At 40.5% G+C, this 16,669-nt stretch overlaps 1 protein-coding gene across 7 annotated transcripts in view; it reads left to right on the top strand.

The window, feature by feature from the left end:
• Nucleotides 1-16,669, top strand: part of SEMA6A (semaphorin 6A) — a 133,847-nt gene that overhangs the window by 40,370 nt on the left and 76,808 nt on the right. The window contains exon 2 of one of the 7 annotated variants that reach the window (XM_078005117.1): nucleotides 16,530-16,587. The exons of the other annotated variants lie outside the window; for them this stretch is intronic. The gene's annotated coding sequence lies outside the window, so the exon portion shown is untranslated. The remainder of the gene's footprint in view (nucleotides 1-16,529; nucleotides 16,588-16,669) is intronic. 7 annotated transcript variants of the gene reach the window in all.

The following is a 16,669-nucleotide window of genomic DNA, read 5'->3' as shown; positions in this document are numbered from 1 at the left end:
TGGAGAAACCAGCCAGAAGCAGTGAGGGGAGGACTTCATTAGGGAGAAGGAGCAGAGGGTGCTCTAGGATGTTTGAGACTCAAAAGACAGGCTGGAATGTGGTGGAGAAGGAGGCATGAGCTCTCCAGAGCTGAACATCAGAGGTGTGAGCCATGTAGATGTGGAGTATCTGTGTTGTTACAAGTGCAGTGGGAAGCATTGAAGGTGAGTGACATGGTCTGATTTATGCTGCACACGTGAATTTCAGCAAAACAAAATGGTGGCAACAAAGACAGGGAAAGGAAGGAATTCTAGCTAAATTTAGGAAAAATCAATAAGACTTGCTGAGATAAAGCCATAGGATCCAGTAGATAGGCTGATGGCCTTTTTTGAGAGTAGTTTTGGTGAGGTTACAGAAGGAAGATAAAAGATAGTTTTAGAATGAATAAGAGGTTAGGAAGTAAACATAGGTTGTGCTTACCCTTGCAAGGTGTTTAGCAATGAAGAAAAGGACTTTGCCCTCACGAGAAGAAAAGGTGGAGAGAAAGGTTCATTTGGAATAGGGAGATAGGCATATTTAGGGAGTATCAGTGAATTGGGAGAGAATGAAACTACCAGAGAAAGGGCATAGAGATGGCTGCCTTGGGGAGGCTGGAGAGAATGAATTCCCAGCACAGGTGAAGGAGGGGCAGCCGTGGACCTAAGTGGAGACTGACTGGAGGGAGTGAAGCCTGGAGGTGTGAGGGATGAAAGGTGAGGGCTGGTGGCCTCAGGACCTTTGTTTGTTCCCTGGTAAAGATCCAGGCCTCTGCTTAAAGAGCAAAATAAATTTTGAAGAGAGCAGTAGGGCTTGGCATCCTAAGCTGCCTCAGGATACTGAGAGGGGCTGCTTTCCAGCAAGAGAAAGGCTGATGAGTGGTTAGTAGCTTTGCTAAATTTGTTTCACAGTCCTTCCAAACAGCTACATACTGTACAATTTTTCTCTGACAGTGCTGCCTCACTCAAGAGTAAAGTATGCTGATATACTTTAGAAAGATTTTCAATAAAAAGGGCTTTCTAAATAACTTTTAGTTTAACCAGGAAGTCATTCAGCCAGAAACCCCCTTCCCCCAAGTATTCCAGTTAGTCAAAGTTTTACCGAAACATGTCAGCGTTGAAAAATGCAGAAGGCAGCTAAGTAGGTCTGACTAAAAAGGCATAAGAAATCCCACATCTGTGCACAGAGCAGCAGTGTCGAGTCTCTTCAACTGTTAGGCATTTCAAACCTGCAATCTCCAGTGCACCACTAGTGGGAAAAAAAAAGAAGGAAAAACAAAGAAGGAAATCTATGACATAGAGTAGAAAGCCCATTCAGAGGGTTCCAGGGAACATGTGTGTATTTAGTTGTACAGAGCATTTTGAAATGTTAACTTAGCAATTAACTCATAGCTTTGCATAGTTTGAATTAACAGTAAAAGATCAAAAGGCCAAAACTTTACCAAATAGTTGCATGATAGGATTTATTTTCAAACAATCCTGTAAGAATTTCTGCCATGCCTACACAGGGCCAAGTTAAGATGTGTTTGAGAGCTCTTGGAAGAGGGGGTGCAGAAACCTGATCCTGCACTTTGTAAATTATAAACTGTTTACACCTGTCATCTCTGTCTGGGTCCCTGTTAATGATACTTTAACAATTGGCTAAGTGTGACAAAATGCTAAGAGCCCGGCTCTTTCAGAGCAACCACATCCAGAGGGATTGTTATTCATGTCCACTGGAGTTTGAGAGAAAAATAACAAAGCACCGTGACATACAGAGGACTTTTTTTTTTCTTTTCCAGTACCGATATGTCTTTACTGATTCATTGATTTTCCTAGGGAAAAGAGAAGGGAAGGGAAAAGAGTCAGCATGCGTTACAAGATGGTTAGAAAATGGGAAAGGGAGTGTCTGGTACAGCAAAATTAACAATCAAATAAACATACCCCAATGATGGGGTCACCAAAGCCCAAAGGGGCTCAATCTCCAGGAGTTCAGGACGGGGGGGAAGGGATCAGGAAAACAACAGGTAGGTTACAGGCTACCCTCTCTCCTTCCCCATAAATTCAAGATTTCACACAAAGCTTTGGTTTCGAGCAGTAAACGTGGAGTTACATTTGTCTGTCTCCTATTAAACAGCCTTATGACCACTTTGACGTAAGTTTCTTGCACCTGCATAAAAGTTTCTGAGTGACTTGGATATACATTCATACTCCCTTTGTTGGCCGCCTGACCCCACTTTCTATACCGAAGACCCCCAGTTGCTTCTTTCAATTTTAGGATTAAAGATTAAGTAGGCTTGATCCATCCAAAATACAGCAGTGTCTTAAGTGTTTGGCATAAATCACATCAAGAAATGGTGTTGACTTAGGAGGTTGAGAATGTTAGAAATGCTTGTTCCTCGGTGCCACAAAGAAATAGCATTCAAACATAAATTTAATTTGCAGCAAGGCAATTTTTACTTCTATAGAAGGGTGTGACTCTTGAATAGAGTAATGGCGAGAGCACACCACTTGAACAAGGGAGGGGAAGGGGTTCTTATTCCTGATGCAGGTGGTCCCTACCGCTGTGTCTTTCCCTTATTGGCTAGGGTTGGACTGCACAGTCTAAGCTAATTCCAATTGGCTCTTTTAAAGAGAGCAGGGGTATGAACCAGAGTGGTGGGGTGAGTGGTTTGGTGGGAAGGACGGTTAGGAACAAGTAACTAATGGTGACTTAGGTTAGAGCAGGTGGGGGTGACTCAGGTCAAAGCAGGTGACCAGGATGAGTCAGGACAGAGCAGGTGACCGGGGAACAGATGTGAACTACTGATTAAAACTGGTGGAAAAGAAACTAGAAGCAAGGGGACGAAGAGAACCAGAGTGTTAAACTTTAAAATGGAGAATCAAAGAGTAAGAGGACTGAACATACTGACATACTGATTCTTTGAAGAGAAACTTGGGGATCACTATATCTAACAGGAGCAAGGGATGGAGGACGCCTAGTTTCAGAATGTTACACAAGGACTTTCACCACCAGATTTTGAGTGTTTTTAGGAAGGTCCTGGGAAATGTCTCCAGTTGACCAGGAGGGCCCTTCCACAAGGTAGATTGGGCCTAGGCATAACATCCAGAGCGACCTAAGTGCTTCAGAGACACTGCACTACAGGTCCTACAATTCCCCAAAACTGGAGGGACCAATCTGCAAAATGTAGCATTTACTTTGTGTTTAGTCATTGAGTCATGTCCATCTGACCTGCAGAACTGTGGTGGGGATTGCGTTTTTTAAAAAAACTTTATTGACCCCTTTTCTCTACTCTGGATCCTCCCAATCCCCACCGCCTCCCCCAACCCCACACTCAACTCTAGTATAATGCCCTCCACATAGATTAATTGGCACTTATTAAATGTTTAGTGAATGTAAGATTAGGGAAATGACTATGATCAGAGGGGCAATACACATAGCAGTTAAGAATGTGAGCTTCGGAGCCAGTTTGTCCCAGGTTCAAATCCCTGTTCCCAACTTACTAGTTAGCATGTGACCTTGGGAAGTCTCCTCATCTGTAAAATGGGGATAATAATGGCATATATCTCAAGCTATTGTGAGGATTAAATGAGTCATTACACATCAAGAGCTAGATCTGTGTCTAACATATGGTAAACACAGAATAAAATATTACTTTGCAAAAATAAATTCCTCTTGGGCAGAGAGAGCTTGTTTGAAAATATACCGCCTAAAGAAAAGGCAAGCATGTATTTTTGATCACTGATTAAGAAAGGTAATGCAACTTCTGGATTTTCATTAGCCTGTTTTTAAAGGTAAAAATTTTAGATAAATGTGGGGTTTTACCCATCAGAAGTCCAAACAGTTTTAAATAAAACTATATACAATTTTATCTTAAAAGCACCCATAAACCCAATATGAGTCTACTTTAAAAATAAGCTTCTAAAATATTTTTTTCTCTTAAAAAAAGCTTACCAGATTCTGTTTCATTTTGGAAACAAATTCACATCTGGGATGCCAAATTTCAATCTTAATACGGTATGGAACAGCTGAGTTATAATTTTTTAACCTCCCAGAACACACAGACCTCTGATGGGAACATGGGAAAGGACATTTATCTTTTCAGCTGCATTAATATGAAATCTGTAATATTTTAGTGAGCTAAAAGAAAATACATATTAAAAATTAAGACCATGTGTAACAGGGAGTGCCTACATAACTACAAGACTGGAATTTGCACAATTACTCTCTGTACAGATTATAATGTCCTTTACTAATTACTGGAAGCAATAGTGCCTTTTTATGTTGGAATGAAAGTAATGTAAACACTGGTCATTTTCTCTTCTAAGATATTTAACATTTACAACATTTAGTTCAAATGAGTATATCTTCAAGGATATTCAATTATAGCCACTTTCTGAAAACAAAATACAACTCTGAAAGGAAAGAGGGAAATGTTGATTATAAAATCGCTCAATTAATGCCTAGTTTTTGTTGTTGTTGTTATTTTTATTTTTTCTTCTACTTTATTTTAGGTTCTGAGGGTACATGTGCAGGTTTGTTACATGGGTAAATTGTGTGTCATTGAGGCTTGGTATATGAACGATCTCGTCACCCAGGTTGTGAGCATACTACCCAATAGGTAGCCTTCCAACCTGTGCTCCCTCCCCCAACCCGCCCTCAAGCAGCCCCCAGTGTTTATTGTTTCCATCTTTGTGTCCATGTGTACTCAGTGTTTAGCTCCTGCTTATAAGTGAGAACACGCAATATTTGGTTTTCTGTTCCTGTGTTAGTTTGCCTTCAGCTAATGCCTAGTTTTAGACCATAAAACAGCTCTTTTTTTCACTCTCTCTTTCTTCTTTGAAACAGTGTGGATTTATGGATATTCTTCATGGTTTTAGAACCATTGAGAACTGAGTTTTAATCCTGCTTCTGATGTTCTCCAGCTGCGTGGTCTTCTTTTTTCCCTCCTTTATTATTATTTTAAATTGGCACATAAAAATTGTACAAATTTATGGGATACTGTGTGAAATTTTGATACATGCATACAATGTGTAAGGATCAAATCAGGGTAATTAGCATATCCATCACCTCAAACATTTATTGTGTTTTTGTGTTAGGAACATTCAAAATCTGCTCTTCTAGCTGTTTGAAAATATACAATAGGCTGTTGTTGTTCATTATAGTCACCCTACAGTGCTATAGAACACTAGGATTAATTCCTCCTATCTAGCTGTACTTTTGTATCTGTTAACCAACCTCTGGCCAGCCCTCCTTCCCATCCTTCCTCACCTCTAGTAATTCAACACTCTCTTATAGCTGTGTCTCAAAATACTAAAATAACTGGTTGGAATATAAACTATGTGGTTAATCCCTATTCACACTAAACAGACTCTTTATTCACACTGGCCAGATTCTTTTTTGGTGTTTGTGTTTTGTTTTCATGCATGAGGTTAATAACACCCTTAGAGACTGTCTGAATGTCCACCCAGTACCAGCAGAGCCTTGGCTTATTATTATGCCAGTTTCACATCTAGAATCCATTACTTAATTTAACATGGTCAGAGAAAAACTCATTTGTCTTTTTCATGTGTTTCACAGTCAAAGTGACACAGGGTCAGGCATTATCTGCTGGAAGGGGACGGTGAAATTAAAGTCCCAGGGTACAGCCATTCACAGCGGTAGAACGGATTATTATCAGGCTGGATATAATTATAGAGCCACAGCAGTCCCCCACAATACACTGGCTATCTGCCTAGCACAAAGGTTTAGATCCCTAATTTGTTGCAGGCTAGAATATCTATGAAGTAGCCATGTATTTTTGTGTACTATCAATCACAACTTAGATAGGCAACTGCCGCTGTTTGCATTTTGGAAGCTTGGCGGCTGTTAAGCTTCTGCCTGGTTTTCAGACAGGAAGATAGGATACAGGGCTGCAGAAAGGCTTTTAGTGGCAGAATGATGATGACACCTCTGCCAGGGTCCTATCGCAAGCTCATTAGCTGAGTGGATATTTGAGCCTAGTCAATTTCAATACATACAAAGTCATCTGTTTCATTAAGTTAATTTACCTGAGCTGGCTGTCCTGACAATCAACTGCTTCTGCAGTATCAGCTTGATATTGTAAAGGCAAATGAGGATGGGGCTGGGCAGGGGGCATTGGTCAGCAAGGTACTGGAGTCTATGGGATTGTACTTCCCTTAAACTGGGCATTTTCAGAAATCCGCATTATATTTGTAAGCAAGAAATCTGGCTAGAAGTTTACTAAGGCTTGCTATTTGCTTTTAGTTTTAGTGAATGAAATTGGGAAATGAGAAGCAAATCGGGTACTATATTAATAATTTAAGAATATTTTGCCAATTGTTAAGGAAGTAAAGAAAGGAAAAGGAAGCAAAAGAAAAGACTACACATTTGTTGGTTAGTTATTTAAACTCTACTGTTCCTGGGGAGTTCTAAATTGCTTTACAACTAGATTCACTTAAATGATATGACCTAAAGGAAATTCTATCTGCAACTTATATCTTGCAAAAGTTGTTAATTAAGGAAAAACCTGTATTGTTTTCCTTCCTTCGTTTGGTTCTCTAATTCGCATCTTTGTTCCTCTTTTAATATGCATTTGCTTTATGCTTTTTAGAGTTGAGTGTTATTAAAATAGTAACACCTGAGTTGGACTTCTGCCTGTAGATTAGTTGGAAGCTGTTAAAATTTAATCTTATCCAAGGTTTTGTGCATCACAGGGTTGACTTTTAACTGAAAGTCGTTACTGTTACGTTATACTGTTAACTCTGACTACGAAGACTAATAATTAGACTCATTAGAACCAACTGGTTTGACAAGAAAAAAATAAAAGAATTGTTGAACCACAAAGAATATGTTAGGAAAACATTTGTATAAATTTGAGTTTAAATGTACACGTTACCAACTTCTTTCTCCCACCACATAGGACATCAGCTCTTAGGAAGAAGATGGAAAAGAATTTCTTCCTCAACGTCACTTATACTTTCAACTTTTCATGGCTTATTGGGTATAAAAGATCATTGTTTTGAAAGTGCTTATGTGAGAAATACTTCCGTGCAAGTAGAAAAAAGCCCGTGTATTTCCTTGTACTGAAGCATTAGGAATAGTTTATTTTATTTAGCAAGGCCCAAATCCATTTGTTTAATTTGGCAATATTCGTCTTTTCGCCATGTTTAATTTTCTTTTTCCAACATTTTGAAAGATCCAACTCTATCCATTTTTTAGGGCAGAAATATTCAATTGCTTCTTTTTAGTTCAGATAAAAAATGTATAATGTTAAGTATGACTGTGAAGAATTAACTTCTGTTTGAATTGATGTTTTGCTGGAGCATTAAGTAACAGTTTAAACTTTATTGTCAGGAGTAGACAAAATAAATATCATCATCTTTTCACACCCAGGAGATTCTGGGCCAGCTATATCTTTCTCAGTTCTTATTTCATTGTCCATATAATTGAAAAAAATATCTACTCTAATGTAATTAAGGTCACAGATTTAATAATACAGAACTTGGGGAATGCAAAATTTACTTTTCTCAAGATAACAGTTTCTTCCTCGTGCTGGGCATTATATGCGCTTAAGCTATGCCCTCAGCAATGTAACTAGGTCAGGGATTTCATAGAATGTGAGTGTTGTGTTACTGTAAGAATACCAGCATCTTACATTTCATGTATATTTCAAGACCTGTATTTGCAAGTAGAAAGGCAAATGCTGTGTGTCAGTCTGATGTGGGTTACCTGGGTGTGTATATATAATAGGATTTCTGAGGCTAACTAGCACTAAGACCTTTTTTTTTTTTTTGAGACGGAGTCTCGCTCTATCACCCAGGCTGGAGTGCAGTGGCCGGATCTCAGCTCACTGCAAGCTCCGCCTCCCGGGTTTACGCCATTCTCCTGCCTCAGCCTCCCGAGTAGCTGGGACTACAGGCGCCCGCCACCTTGCCCGGCTAGTTTTTTGTATTTTTTTTAGTAGAGACGGGGTTTCACCGTGTTAGCCAGGACTAAGACCTTTTAAAAAAGAAAGCCTAGTGCAATCTATAGTAACTTTTCCAAGGGCATCAGTTCATTATAAAGTGAGCTAAATAAGTAATATAAGCCACCTGGAAAAATTAAAACTTAAAATCTATAGCGTTTTTCTTTCTTATATGACGTGCGTGTTTGCACTTTATTTTGCAGCTTTTTATTCGTATACCTGTCTACCCCATAATTTGTAAATCCTCTGAGGACAGGGATTGTATGTTAGATTATTCATTCATTAATCCATTTGTTTACCAATCAAACATTCATTTGCCCTTGCCAAGTTCACTGACTAATGGTGTGGATAGATTAGTAAACAAATAATGTCAATTTGATGGCTATGATACGGCTCACTCAAGTATTTTCAAAGAAAAAAGAGAGAGATTAGTGGTTAGTTGTCAGTGGGAATCAGGGGAGACTTCACAGAGAAGGTGATGTTTGAAGAGTGTCTTAAGAGAAGTGTAGAAATTCACAAGGCAGAAATGGGAAAGGATAGAAAAGTGGAGTGGGGAGGGGTTGTTAATAGAAAAATGATTTAAAAGAAAAACCGTAGTCATGGGAAGAGTTGTGCAAGACACAAAGGATAAAAAAGAGGGGAGAAAAAAAGGCAAAGGAAGATCCAATAAGAGCCATCCCTCCAAAGCCCTCACCCACCAACCCAATTCAATCGAAGAGTGAAAAATTCTTAAAACTTTCTTGTTAGGGGCAGTTTATTGAAATTCTGGTACATATTCTTAACCTAGGGCAGCTGGCTGCTAGGTGAAAAGATTCCAGAGAGGTTTTTAAGTGCTACTTCCTCCAACCAGCCTTCGTCTTTGTACTGACCACAGCACCTGAAACAGTTCCTTGCTCATAAATGTAGACAATAAATGCTTAATTTAAATTGCTGAAAGTAAATAGAAGTAAAACGGCCCCACCCTTTGAAGTGTTTGTAATGCAGTTGGGAAGAGAACTATAAGCCAAGTAAATAATGACTTAACACCAATGACTATAGGCTATTCCTCCTTTTCACATTGGCACGGTACTGAAAAATATACCCTCCTTTCCCCAAAGCAATAATTTAAGTTTCCACAAGATTTTGGTTAAACACCAAACTGCAGTTACCATCTTCTAAGAAATACAGGCAGCTCCAGTGCAAGACACAGAAGGCTGTGGGTGGGAAGTTTTGAGGACAGGGGGAAATTGGAGCTACAGTAAGAAAATGTTTTTAGGAAACAAGTGATGGCGTATAGGTATAGGAAACAAGCATACAAAATTCACAATGCTGAAAGGTGAGGATACTTTGAGTTTCCCAGTGCCAACCCCAAGGATACAGGGGACTGAGAAGAAAATGGAAGCTTACCTTAATTAAATCACTCTTCATGGGCCAGGAGCTTTTTATCCTAATAACAGCTGTAGGAAGGGAAAGCATCATTATCCCACTTTAGAGCAGAGAAACCTGAGCCTTACACAGATTAAATAACCCAAGGCCACTTGACCACTAATGGAAGGACTAGGGTGGAAGCCCACTAGAATATAAGCTCCATGAAAGCAGAGACCTCTTCTGTTCATTGATAATACTCAGTGCCGGGAGCATGCCTGGCACACAGTAGGTGCTCAATAAATATTTTCTTAAACAACCCAGACTTCAAAGGCCATGTTTACAAAGTGATCAGGGTTGAGTTATTAACAGATAAGATAAACTTTTGTCCTTGCTCCAGGAATAAAGAATTGTCTAGATAGGCAAATGGGCAGACATGCAAAATAAGTATCAAACTAATGGCAAAAACAAGATAAGAAAAATGAAGAGTTCAGAGATGCCATTGCCTAGATCTTTACCTAAAATACTTGTGCTAGTAGAAAAATGGTTTCCTTGTTTCCTTGTCATTGACCCAATAGCTATAACACAGCATAGAGCATCTGATCCTAACCCCTAAAGAATAAACTCTAAAAATTGTGTGTGTGTGTGTGTGTGTGTGTGTATACATTACCCATGTAATTATACACACATTCTATAGGAGGTTAGGAACCTGTGAAAATAAATGGTATGCTGAAAGATGTCTTTAACCCTAAGTGTAGCATTTGCTAGTGGAAACTCTGTAAGTACTGTTATGTTTTTGGTGGTGACTGTTCATGATTTTTTTTAGAGGTCTGGCAGCTGCCCTCTTGATATTTATGTGTTTCTGGCTAGGGAACCTAAGATTCACAACTCTGAGCTTGTAATGAGGAAAAGAAGACAATACAAATAACATGAAAAGGAGTATGAATTGGATATCGTCAGAGAGACAAATCATATATTCCATTCTGCTTTAATTGGAAAGCAATTCTTTCATGGGGTTACTTTCCCTTCAGCTGAGATAATTAAGTCTGGACTGACACTGGTGACCAGCTACTGATGATAAATAGTCAGTTACTAACAATGCAGCAATCAGTAATCAAAATTTATAATATTTCCCAGGTTACCAGGGCACAGTTGAAGAGAAAAGTGGGTTTGATAAGACTGGGAGATAGGCTTCCTCATGCAGTATTCACACGGCTTCTTCTCCATAGCATCTGGGTGGGATAATTAGGTCTGCTTTATTTCAACCCTGTCATAAAAGAAAACATACCTATTGTTTGTGCATTAGAAATACTTTGCACGCCCCATGCTGGAAAAGAAGTTTCTGTATGGCTCCCTGTAATTTTTAATGGATTACATTATATTTTGTAAGTGGGTTGGCATGAGGGTAGGTGGGCATGAAATAAACTTAGATATTTTTAAAGCCACTCCATGCAGCTGGCACAAGTAAAGGTCTTTGAATCATGGTTAATATTCTTGGGCTGTGGCTGAAGGCACTGAAATGGAAGGGATTAAGATTGTAATATGGATGCCATTTGTATTTGTATCAGCGGCTCCCATACTTGTCTACTCACTAGAATCACCTGGGGGTCTACTAAACTTTTCACAGCCCAAGTCACACCCAAGCCACTTACGTCACAATCTCTGGGTGTGGAACACAGGCATCTTTAATTTTTGAAGCTCTCTAGGTGATTCCAGTGTGCAGTCAAGTTTGGAAAGCACTGGTTTATACTTACAGTTTTATATGTACTTTTGCATTTGGTTATGGATAGAGCAGCACGTACTGGTGGAGTGAGGCAAGAGAACATGCACACTCCTGTGGGTGCCACCTGCCTCCAAGGTTCAAGCTGGAGTCCAGTTTGGAATCCGAAACTGCTGTGTAGGCTGGGTGCAGTGGCTCATGCATGTAATCCCAACACTTTGGGAGACTGAGGCGGGTGGATCATTTGAGCCCAGGAGTTCAAGACCAGCCTGGGCAACATGATGAAATCCATCTCTACAAAAAATACAAAAATTAGCTGGGCACGGTGGCGCGTGCCTGTAGTCTCAGCTACTCGGGAGGCTGAGGCAGGAGAATTGCTTGAACCTGGGAGGTGGAGGTTGCAGTGAGCGGAGATTGCATCACTGCATTCCAACCTGGGCAACAGAGCAAGACCTTGTCTCAAAAAGAAAAGAAACTGCTGTCTCCCACCCCAGTAAAACCTTAAACCCCAAGAGAAAAAGCATAATGTGACCCACTCGGTGAGAAAAGCAACCTCAAAGTGGTCGAAATAGACTCGGCTCTGAGGCGAAGAAGAACCAAAAAAGGAGGAAGCATGCCTTTGCTCCTTTCTTAGCGCTTAGCTCAGTGTTGAATAAACGAATAAAAAGAGAAAAGAGGAGGCGGTCATGTGCAGCTCACCTCCCAGAAAGGGTACTGGGATGGGATGGAGGAAGCTTTCATTGATCACATCCCTGCACAGTGGGCACCTCTCCACATTGCCCTCCTCGCTCTCCCGATAAAGTCTTTTTTTCTCTCTAGTTTAGTCAATCTCCTGTCTTCTCTGGGAGCAGTCATTATGAGATGGTCTAAGATGACTGTCCCAGAGGAGGACACTCATTCAGCTTTTAAAATGTCAGGTGTCCTTTGGGGATGCTTCAAAAGCAGCATTTGGGCTTCCTTTGCCGTGGGAAGTGAACAGGAAGAAAGGCCAGTGAAGCCAGAGAACATGGGGGCAGCCCAGAAATCAACATGCAGATAGAGAAGGGGGGGAAGACAAGATTCCCATCTGCGGTACTGGAATCCCACTTATAGAAAATAGAATAAAAAATATGAAGGTTATTTGCTTTGAGCCCATCTGATTCTTTTTGTTAGACTTCATTGCGTTCTCAATTTGAGTTTGCTACATTTTTATTTGAAAGCTAATAAATTAGGCAGCCATTCATATGGCACGCAGGCAGGTTTACAGTGCTGTGTAAACCACCAGCCGCCACATACATCCATCTGCGTCACAGATCAACTAGAATTATCACTACTGACACCACAATGCCTATAAATTCCCTCACCCGCATCCTGTACTCCAGAATATTACTATTGGCTGACCATACTGGGAAGAGATGGGATCCTGGGAAAAATCCTTTTTTCTTTCTAGTTTACTGGGAACTGGCAGGTTATCAGTAGGTCTAAGCTCCAGGTTTGTCTCTAGAGACAAAGAGTTTAAAAAATAGTAACTAGTTTTATTTTGTTCTAAAAAAGAAACACATGCACAAGAAAAATATTGTCAATAAAACATAAAAGAGTACAACATAAAAAGTGAGTTTCTTACCCAAATCTGACCTCCTAGTCCTCCTCCCTCAGAGACACTGTTACTAGTTGCTTATGTATGAGAACTGCAATATTCACAACACTTTAAAAAATCAATCAGTCTTGGCTTATATTTCAAGTTTCATTAACAAAAATAACCCCCTTTACAATCACTGGGGTACTCAATGCACTGATATTTAAAAATACCCAAAGCTATTTGGATCAAAATCAACAAATATTTAATAAGTACCTTCAATGTGCACAATGTTGCCTCAGCAAGCCATTTCTAGTGAGCATTTTACACATATATGTTTCATACTTTTTTTCTGGTGAATAATCAACGAATCTAAAGTTATGTTAGTGGAAGGGCAGTCAGTCAATCTTTGTTTTAAATGTTTTTATCAGAAACAAAAATGATCCATTTCTTTCCCTAACCCCTCTAACGTCTCAGCCTTTCACACATTCTCTCATTTGAGCTCGGTTTTAAGCCGAGACATCTGGGTAGATGGTATGTTCTGGCCAGAGTACTCTCTCTCATATCTTCTCCAGATGGATTGGCTCAAGGATCTAATATTCCCAAAAGAAATAAAACGTCCCCCAAGTTGCCGTTGAGGAAGAGCTGCAGTGCTTTCTATTCTAAACACACAAGTGTTGTAGGATGAGAGACGGTCATGACAGAGCCAATGTCCCCACCCACAACTTGTCTGCAGAGGGGGAGACTTCCACAGTCTGTAGCCCACTGCAGGATACTAGACTGACTGCACAGCTGAGAGCCCCGTTACCCCTCAAATTCCAGCCAGCTACATCTGTATGTCTTCTTTCCTGCTGGCTGGCCCAGCTGTTCTGGTGTCAAAGTTATGAGTCACTGGGAAGGGCTTTGAGACAAGAGTAGAGTTAAACCATCTCCTGGGGTCTGTGTGTCATTGGCAAGCGAGCCTTAGTAACAAGCCAGCGCTTGACATTCCCAGGAAGGCCACACAACCAGAGCTTCACTTTGTGTTCCACACTCAAGACCTCTGGGCTTTGTAGAGTGAAAAAGAGGTAGAGCTGTATAGATGCTGGATGTCCTCACCCCTAGAGGCTTTCTGTCATTGCCCATGATGTTCATTAGGTTCTTGCCATCTGTCTCCTTGCAAATGCTTTTGGCTGTAGACCTATATCCTATACAATTTAGTCAAACTAGGAGACAAGGAATGAGGATTGCCCAAAGCCTGAGGACTTTCTTTTGGTCTTTTGATTCCAGGGACATTATTACAACAACAGAGCCCTGGGAGCAGCTGCCAGCAAGAGTTTGAGTCCACAGCAGGATCCTTCTGGACCATCTGTGGCTTCCTGCTCTGAACAGTACTTCCTCACTATGTGGGAGGAAAGACTTGTCAGAGGATCCAAGAACCATAGGCAGTCAGGTTCTCCATGGGGACCCTAAACGTTGTCTGGTCCAGCCCCGCAACCTATGTCTAAATTCCTGGAGAGTATTCCTTCTGCCCTAGCACTCATCTGGCCTCCCCATCCCCTTAGGTAGGCTAGTCCATGTGTGTGTTATGGGGCTGCTAGAAAATTCTTCCCTATTTTGAGCAGAAATTACCTTTACAGTTACTACCCATTGATCTCAGGTCTACCCTCACAACTGTCCTCTAGGTTTCTCTTCAGATATCTGAAAATGCCAGTCTCCGCCCCTTGCATCTCCCCTTTTCCTTGTTTTAGTACTGATTTTTCAGAAATTGTCCTGATATTCTTTTTTTAGAGCTTCATTCACTATTTAATGAATGTTTGTTGAGAGTGTACTGTACATTAGACTTTGTTCTTGAATGGGAGGGATACAGTGATTAATAAGACAAATTTACCCACACAGAGCTTACATTCTAGTGGAGGGGAGGAACAGACAAAAGCAAGTAATACTATAAATGTGAAAATATCAACTGGGAACAAATCCATTGCAGAAATGTAGAATAAAATGATGAAAAAAAAAAAAAAGCATTGGGTTGCTTTGGGGGCTCAGGGAAGGCCTGTCTGAGGAAGTGACATTTTATGATCTTGGAAGAAAGATCATTCCAAGGTGAGAGAGCAGAAAGTCCATGAGGCAGGAATGAGAGCTTGTGCATTTGAGGAAAGCAAGGCACAGGGGTTGGAACAGAGTGGGAAATTGTGGAATGGAACATGATGGGGTCAACCAGTTGGGTGGTGCCTTTTGTGCCCAGAACAGAGGGTTTTAATTTTGTTGTTAATACATTAAGAAACCACTGGAAGGTTTTATGGAAGGGAGGACATAACATGATCTATGTTTCTAAAAGACCATTGGTTGCTGTGTGGAGATTAAATTGAAGGAGGGCCAAGTGGAAGTAGAAAGATTAAGTAGATAGCTATTGTCATAATGAGGCAGGAGCCGAGGTTAGGTTAGATTAAGAGGATTGTAGATAGAACGTAGGGAAGTGGGCAGATTTGGCATGTGCTTTGGAAATAGAATTCATACTTGGATATTATGTCTCTTGGTCCTCTTAACTCACAGTGTTTAATGTAAGTATGTATTATATGTATTGTGTGTGTGTGTGTGTGTGTGTATGCACACCATCATTTTAGCCGCTTATGTATAGTCTGCAGTGGTCTGGAGACTCCCCAAGGGCAGAACCCATGGTTCAGACCATGCCCCCAATATCCGCACTGTTCCCGCACAGTGCCTTGCTTGCACGTATTAGAAACAGCCATTTCTAAAGTGACTGAATTCAATGAGTAAATGAACAAGTAAAGGAAAATTACTAACAAAAGCAATTTCTGGGTTTAATTGAACAGTGAAAGGAACATCCTTTCAATGCCTACACACTTGTACGATATTTTCTCACATCTCATATTCTTGCTTGTACCTCCCCAGACACTAAAAAGGTAACCTGTGATGTACAAAAGCAGTGTTCCTTTGGAATAGAGTTACTTTCAAAAAAGCTGGAAAAATTATTGATAACGACTCCTCAAATGTACCTTTTGTGTGAGAATGGAGGAGGTGTCCTTAGCTCCCTTACTTTCAAATTGTGGAGCCGTGTCCCAGCTTGGGGAATCTTGCAAGATTGGAGCTCCACACAGTACTTTGCTCTCCCCTCATTGAGGATTCTGGAGGACACTCAACCTTTCTTTCGTGCCTTAGTGCTGCTGGAAAGAGCTGATTAAATAGATATGTGAAGAACACATCTGCCTATTCTTGCATAACACTTTAGAATGACTTTTTTTTTTTTTAACTCTTTGGAGAGATGAAGACTATATTAACCAAATATGAAAAATATTGTGTTTGAGAAGAAAATTATTCTGACTTGGTCTTTTAGTTATTCAAAGTGAACCTGGGGAATCTCCTCTTTGAAAGACGTTCATGTGTTATTCCTCTCCATGTGTTCCATAGCTGTGTCTTTTCCTTCTCACGGCTCAGACCTTGAAATCCTTACCAGTGAAAGCCCGGATGATGCAGGTGGACCTCTATGCTTCCCACTAACCAGGGCTAAGTAGCTTCTAGAGACGTTTATCCATTTTCCATGCCTCCATTTCCTCCCAAAGAAAGGCAAGCACCCACGGGCAGGGATCCTTGTGCTGTGCTAGAGTGACACACCTGGGCATGCCTGCAATGCTGGGTGTGTGTCTCACACTCACTTTCTCTCTGATTTATCCCCTCTCTTTTGTCTGACCTCAGCACTTTAGTTTGGTTTCTTCTTGTCACACTCAAGCTTATTGGATAATTTCGCTTTTCCTCCTTATTCTGGTGTGGCAGAGATGGTAATTATAGTGATTGCTGTGCTATTAATTATGGGAATGGTGATTTTAAAATTTGATTTAGGGGTTAATTGGTGATATTCATGTGCTGTCTTCCCTCCTGATAATTGGATTGCAGTAATTAACCTCATATCCAAGTTATCTGCTATTAACCATTTGCCTCCATTTTATTTCAGACTTAAAATTGATTACATTGTTGTCTGACGCCCAATGGCCACTTTGGGAGAAAGAAAGGTGAGGGACAGCGAGTGGAGGGCACCTCAGAGAGGAATGGGAGAGAGTCTGTCTTCCTTTTCTACCACCCCTACCTGTTGTC

The sequence above is a fragment of the Macaca mulatta genome, chromosome 6, assembly GCF_049350105.2.
Source record: "Macaca mulatta isolate MMU2019108-1 chromosome 6, T2T-MMU8v2.0, whole genome shotgun sequence".
NCBI lineage: Eukaryota > Metazoa > Chordata > Mammalia > Primates > Cercopithecidae > Macaca > Macaca mulatta.
Note: the sequence above shows the minus strand (reverse complement) of the source record. Positions and strands in the feature narration are given on the sequence as shown.